This window comes from Saimiri boliviensis, chromosome Y (genome assembly GCF_048565385.1).
Source record: "Saimiri boliviensis isolate mSaiBol1 chromosome Y, mSaiBol1.pri, whole genome shotgun sequence".
Lineage (NCBI taxonomy): Eukaryota > Metazoa > Chordata > Mammalia > Primates > Cebidae > Saimiri > Saimiri boliviensis.
In genome coordinates this window covers 6,209,075-6,216,934 of record NC_133471.1, presented here as the reverse complement: position 1 = coordinate 6,216,934, position 7,860 = coordinate 6,209,075, and the positions used below count along the sequence as shown (strand labels likewise).

Below are 7,860 nucleotides of genomic sequence, written 5' to 3'. Positions count from 1 at the left end.
GAGAAAAATACACCTGCTTCATCTACTTTATTTTCTAAGTAATGACTCCAGATGTATAACACCCATGGGGTTTCTTTTGGGCAGCAAATTTGAAGTAATTTTTGCTGTTGAAATAGTTTGACCTAACAATTGAGAGAATACTTAAGGAGATAGAGTATCTTTGTTTACATCTTAGAAGAAGCTACGATATTTTCTGGCTTATCCTGCTCTTTGACTGGTTACATTTAAATCTCGTCAAGATGTTCCTCAGCGTATAAAGAATTTTTAGATGGTGCGGATAGACAGATAAACTAATCATGCTAGCCACTGCATGTTTTGCATTTGACTTACTCCATTTTCTTTCTTCACCTTCCTTTTTCTCCTTCCTGTGCTTGTTTTGTTGTTGCTGCTGTTGTTATTTGTTTGGCACTTGCCTTATTCAGGCCTTGTTCTTACAACATTATATTCCAAATTTTAACCTGTCTCATTATTCTTCACTATTTATCCTATCTTTCTAAAATGTCATTTTTCTTTTTCTTTGTTGTCATAATGGCCATCCAAGTTGATCTTTTCAGGTTTTATTATTTTAGGTATCTCCTTGTTTTCACTGTTGATTATTTTGGGATAAAGTCTTACTCTGTCACCCTGGCTAGAATCCAATGGCAGAATCTCAGCTTAATGCAACCTCCACCTCCTGTGTTCAAGCAATTCTCCTGTCTCAACCTCCTGAATAACTAAGAATACAGGTGCCCATCACCATGCTTCACTAATTTTTGTATTTGGAAGTGAGATGGGGTTTTGCCATGTTGATCAGTCTGGTCTCAAACTCCTAACTTCAGGTGATCCGCCTGCCTCAGCCTCCCAAAGTGCTGGGACTGCAGTCATGAGCCACATCTGACTTGTTTTTTTTAAACTTTCTTCATGTTCAGCATGTAACCACATCTGTTGCATTACTCTGTGAAAATATGGTTTGAGAACTTAAAATTGGTATATATATTAATAGTATGTAGATATAGGTGAAATGACCATTTTTGTGTGTTATGTAATGCCAGATAAGAAATCAGCATTCCTCATGCAGATCATTGACTTCAAACACTTAATATTTAGGCACAACTTGAAAATACATGCATATAGTAAAATAGCAACAGTAGGTCTCCAGCCTGAGGAATCTGACTGTCCAAATACATATGCCATTCCAACACCAGGTGTCCTAAAAAAAACTGAAGGATAAATCTTGTGAAGCCTTAGCTTGTGACACTGGAAATTAAATAATATAGCAACTCCACTGTGAATGCTGCTTCTGAAAACTTGTGCATATGGGATTTCCATTGTAATCCATTTTAGCATAACAGCTGAGAATCTCTGCTGCAATTAAAAGAAGGAGTGGTTCACACATACTTAGTTATTTCAGGCAAGGACCTGACTGTCAAAGCAGAAGATGGAAGAAAGATTTTAGAAGAAGAAAATTCTTAACTAGACATAAATAATAAAGCATGATAATTAAAGTGATTAGCAATGGCACTAGGGTCAGTAGGACAAAATTATTACATCTCTAGTGAATACGACTCTTACCTACCCTTTAAAGGAAAGTGTTGCTAAAGAACAAAGATTAAAAAGTAATGTCAAAGAATCATTAGTGTTCATTTTTTACAGTAAAACAGATTTCATTGTTTTAAATCCATGATCAGCTTTGACTAATTCACATACATATGTGTTGTATTCAGATATATGTACACACACCTACATTCATATACCAGGTACTGTGTTTCAGCAGAGATGGCTGTCCAAGACAGACAGAGAAGAAAACTAATATGATACATAAGCACCTTCTGAAAGGAGTGATGTCTGTGCCTTAGGAGTCTTAAATAGGTGAAGAGGGAGATAGCCTTTTATCTTGAGGAAAGAAATAAGGACAAAGTTATTAAATGGGAAAAGGCAGGGCTGAAATTGGAGTCGCCTGAATATTGCGTTGAATGGACAGTTGTTAAACAGAAATACATGAAGTTGAAAGGCAAACAAATATCAGGTCTTGAAGGGATTTGTTCAGTCATACTGAGGATCTAGGCTCAGAATCTAGAAGATATTAAATGCCAACACAAGCAATTAAAACTGATTTAGATGGAGCATGAATCCAATGTGGTAGAAATGTGCAGCAGAAGCCACTTGTGCTGGCTCTAGCCTGTAATCTCAGCACCTTTAGAGGTCAAAGTGTCTGGATCACCTGAGTACAGGAGTTCGAGAAATACCTGATCAAGTGGTGTAAAACCATCTCTCTAAAATACAAAAATTAGATTTGTGTGGTAGTAAGCTTCTATTCCAACCTACTCAGCATAGTGAGGCACAAGAATTGCTTCAAATCATAAGTCAAGGCTGCAGTCAGCTGAGATTTTGCCACTGAACTCATGCCTCAGCAACACAGTGAGACCCTGCCTCAGGGGGAAAAAAAAAGGAGGAAGAAAAATGTGCATTAGAAGTAATGGAAGTTGGAATCTTGCAGAAGGTAATTAAAGGTGCAAATCTACTGGAATTCTTTGGTGGAAGATCAACAATTATTATGGTTAATGACAGCTGTAAAATTCCACCATGTGCTGACAGTGATGCAATACATGAGCATAATATTTTGTGATATTTATTGCTTAAGTGATTATACAAATAATTGTGATCAGAGTTACTGAGTTCACTAGGTGTGAACTGTAATTAAGAATATCTTTGCCTACTGAAATTCAAGGTTGAAATAACTGAGTAAAAATAATTAAGAAAATATGAAAGTATGTAGAGTTGGTTAAACTTTTCCTAGATTTTCTGTGTTTGTGTGGTTCTGTCTCATTGCTTCTGAGCATCTATACCTTTGTGTGATCCTAATTTAGGCCCTCATTTAATTTGTGCCAGACTACTTGAGAAGTCACTTATTACTTTTTCCTAACTCCAGTTTATTTTTCTTTTTTCTTGCTTACTTTTATAATTTTGAATGTCCTCTCCAAATTTTACATTGAATTACATGGCCGTTTGTGATAGGGAAGGGAGATAGGAACTATAAGAGGTGATTAGCCATGAAGCTACATCCTCAAGACTGGATTTTTTACTTTATCTGGAGAAGATGTTAGTTACTGTGTGAGTAGGCTTTATGAATTTGGCCCTAATATTCTGATCATCACATGCCTTTCACCATCTGATGCCAGACTGCCATCTTGTGTCATAGAAGAAAGAACTCACCCAATGGAGCCCCTTAGACTTGCCAGCCTCCAGAACCATGACAATGCAAGTGTTTTTGCAAATTGTCCAGTCTGTGGTACTCTGTTGCTGCAGCAGAAAGTAGACTAAAATACTTTGTTATTTCTTCCTTTTTAGATAACTAACTTTAAAAAAAGGCAAGTCAAAGTTTCTACACATATATATATGTTTATGCATATAAAGTGTGTATATATATATAAACACAGAAACATATATACATACATATGTATGTTCATATATACATATATACACATGTATACATGTGTATACCCACATATATACATATACACATACATGTATGTGTATATACATATAAAAATATACATATACATGTATGTATATATGTATATACATATATGTATGTATATACATGTATATGTGTATATGTATATACATATATATGTATGTATATACATGTATATGTGTATATGTATATACATGTATATGTGTATATACATGCATACTTACAGATATATATGTATATGCATACATACATGTACATATATATACATACATATATATGTATATACATATATACACACATGTGCACAAAAACATATATGCATATATGTGTGTATATATATCCACACACCAATATATACACATATATATGTATATATGTGTATATATACATGTATATCTATACACATATAGATATATATATATGCATATATATGTGTATATACCTGTATACATATGTATGTGTATATATGGGTGTGTATATATATACACATATACATGTGTATATATATATTTGTGTGTATATATACATGTATATATGTGTGTATGTATATATAATATGTATTTATGTATATATGTATTTATGTACATGTATATATGTGTGTATATATATACATATATATACATACATATGTATATACACACATATGTATATACACACAGATGTATATAGTATTTTTAAATATGTTTATATTCATATATATATCCATACATATATACACATACACACACACATACACAAACACACACACACACATATATATATATATATATTTGTATTTTTGAAACTATCCTTGGAAACAAAACAGAACACTTTTAACCCTATATTTAGAAATAAAGGAAAAGGAAATATAAATGTAACCATGTAATTTTATCATTCAATAGGTTAATTGAAGGAATTTTTTTTTGTCAGAGTAAATTTCAGTCCCTGTTTTCATGCATAATCTTGTATTTGATTTGTGGAAGATCAGTTGTAATTAGAGTGATATTTGCCTGGTGAAAATGATTTAAGAGCTGGCTTGTAATGAGAAGCAGCTGATGTATTATCAATCTTGGAGCAGGTTAAGATAAGAAAACTCATTAACTGATACCTCGAGATATCTGGTTATAAAAGTTTATGGTTCCACTATCAGCATGAAGAAATGGTGTTGTAAGAAAGATATGATGTGATATTGAGAATGTTCAGTTGTAACATAATTCAAAATGTAGCCATTAGGTGCTCTGAGAGGACATATGAATATTGGCCACCTCATTTAAAATAGAATTTTGATCTACTGCAATTTGTGTGATGGCACAACTGAGGTTGAATATTGAGAAGGAAGAAACCCACTTCTAATTAGGTTACCAATTTTCTGATTAACAATGAGTATTTTTGTTACAGGTATATTCAAATTTGTATAGGTTGAAAATGAACTTTCTCTACTAGTATCAGCAATTAAGGCAGAATAATGATTATCCATGTTAACTCCTGCTCTAAAGTGCTTCTTGTTGAAATCTTCAGTGAATAAGTTAGATACAAGAGAATCATTTTCATCCCAATTCTTCTTTTTATTCTTTCTAAAAGTTGTGCATAGCCACATTTAAAGGTTCTGTTATAATAGCACTTTAACTAAATCCAAAGGAGAAGGCAATTCAGTGCATTTTAAACCAAGACAATTGACAACAACAAATGCAACACAGAAAATTTCAGATTTCTTTTTGTTACACAAAGTTAATGTCATCAAACAATGCATGGATATTGTTTACTGTATTGAAAAATGTGGGTTTTTTTGGGGGGAAAAAAGGAGTAAAGTTGTTAAACCTTCAAGTAAAAACATGTTACACATTGTAACATTTCATTAGTGGTTTTGTTATCTTTATTTGGGGTTCATGCGTAAGTTTAAAAAGTTGTTAGAAAAATATTTACAGCCCTGAAAGTTTAATGCTTAAGTTGTCCTTAATAATTTCAAGTAATTAAAGAACTCTTACCTTAATATTTTATACAATTTTCAAAATCTGGTCTTAACTGCAAGTCTTAACTCCCTAACTGATATACAAAATAAAATTACATATATACTCTAGATAAAGTTGTAACTGGAATATTTCAAATACCTTGCATAAAAGAGACTTCCTTTTCTTCTGCCAGAAAGTCAGCTAGGAAAGCTTATCTTTGAAAATTTCGTTGAATTTTACTAAATTCATAAAATTGAGCTGTTGAACTCTTCTTTTTATACTGTGAGTTTTAAATATTCTGCAATAATTTTTTTTCAGAATTTATTTCTTGAAGAGTTCTTCATTAATCACTACACAAGTTCCACTCTCATCCCATCAAATAGACTTGAACTTGTCACTTTCAACTACTTTTCAAAGTTTCCTGGGAAAATTTAAAAAAAGAAAATTATTATTCTTATCTGGCTCAGAGACACAGACTGTATAAAGTGAGCTTTTTATCAATTATTCTTGTGACAAAACCTGAAGAGCATTTTCTTCAACCATTGACCTTAAATGTGAGTTCCCAGGGAATGTGTATTCATTCTACTGAGACCTAGTGGAGGCTTCCAAGCCAGTTGATTCATCTTTAGGAGAAACATCTTGAGTGAAACATGTGCCATCCCAAATAAACATTGTTTTACCTACTTTTCCTGCCTGCATATTTTTCAATACTGTACTTTCAAATACTGCTTTAGTAGGCCTACTCAGGTAAATAATCTAGATCTTCACGATGCTTCTTGAGTAGCCGCAACATCGCAAGAGGACTTTGCTCTTCTAGCAACAAACCTGAAAATATGGCCAAGAGTGTTTTCTTCCTAGCCTGATAAATGTATCCAGTAAAAATAAAATATAGACTGATTACTTACACAGAATAATTTTCTGCTAAAATCTCATCCCTTCAGAATCTTTTAAATACGTTTAAAAAAAGTCCTCATTCTCTGAAATGAATATAATTTTCTCCCTGATACACACATTCTAACTACTTTGGTTCCAGATGTGTAGAGCCTGGTAATTAAAAAATGAAAAAAAAAAAAAAAAAAAAAAAAAAAGGCCATTTTTAAAAGCTCCGTCACGTTGGCAGATTGGAAGATTGGAATAACAACTAATCCTGTGCAAAACTTATATGGTCCAAAGACACAATTATAGAAATAAAAGTGAGGTTACAGGTGGTCAGGGGTGGGGGAATAGAAAGAACTGTTTAGAACATATGAGACATCCTGTTGGACAATAGAAATGTTTATGAACTAAAGAGAAAAGATGATTATATAACATCATAAACAAATTCCATTGAAATGTGCACTCTAAAGTTATTTGATATCATGTGAAACTTACCTCAGAAAATTAAGATGAATACACATGTAAATAAAACCAACTGATCAGATTTCAGAGTAAAAAGTTCTTTATGTGAGTAGCTATTCAAATTGTTTGTCTTATCATTAGAATTATAATAATTTTATTATGTCTCTAATATCTGACAAATGTAAATGATGTAAAAGATTTTAAAAGCATGTGATCTTCTTGTAAAGAGATCACAAAGAATGAGAGATTAAAAGAAGTAATAATAATTACAATAAAGTATTTTAGGGAAATGTACACATGTGTCTAAGCAAATTTTTTAAAAATTGTACTTTAGGTTCTGGGATAAATGTGTAACATTCAGGATTGTTGCATAGGTAAATATATGTCAAGGTGGTTCGCTGCCTCCATCCCCCACTCTCACCTATATTTGGCATTTTCCCTATGTTATCCTTCCCTAACCTCCCCACCCCTCACTGTCCCTCCCTTTGCACCCTCAACAGACTCCAATGTGTGATGCCCCTCTTCATGAATCCATGTGTTCTCATTGTTGAATACTCAGCTATGAGTGATTTTTTTTAATTTTTCTCAAAGGGCCAAATAATTATTAAAAGCAAATATTTAAAGGAATAATCTTTGTGTCCTACAACATAATAATATCATTATAAAATAGAACTTGAATCTGTGAATTAATCTTTGTATTGAATATTTCATCTCTTTGAAAAATTACTATACTCCTTTAACAGTAAGAATTTTTATATGTTCATGTTTGAAAGGTGGTATATTAAAATTCTAAGTCCTTGGCATTGGTAAATGTTGAATAAATATAGAAGAAAGAAATAATTATTTTTGATTACAATACAACTGTATTGTAAAATACAGTCTCTCATACTGTAAAGTGGTATTTTTGTTAGAAGGTTGTCTTGGTTTAATATAGTTTAGGTTTAGGGAATGCTTTTTGATTCTTTAATTCAGACTTTTACGTATTAACAGTTTATTTTAAAAGTCCGCATCAGTAAACTTCTTTTGAAGAAGAAACATGTGCTCCTCTCAGATGTGGATAATCAATTTTGAGAGTTTTTCAATTAAAAAATAAAAATAATATATTTTATTATTATTTTCTTTTTCTGGTGAATTAACACG

The 7,860-nt window shown here is 32.1% G+C and overlaps 1 pseudogene; it reads right to left on the bottom strand.

Annotated features, from left to right (window-relative positions):
• Positions 1-4,721: 4,721 nt before the first annotated feature.
• On the bottom strand, positions 4,722-6,054 carry LOC141583017 (heat shock transcription factor, Y-linked-like; annotated as a pseudogene).
• Positions 6,055-7,860: the final 1,806 nt, after the last annotated feature.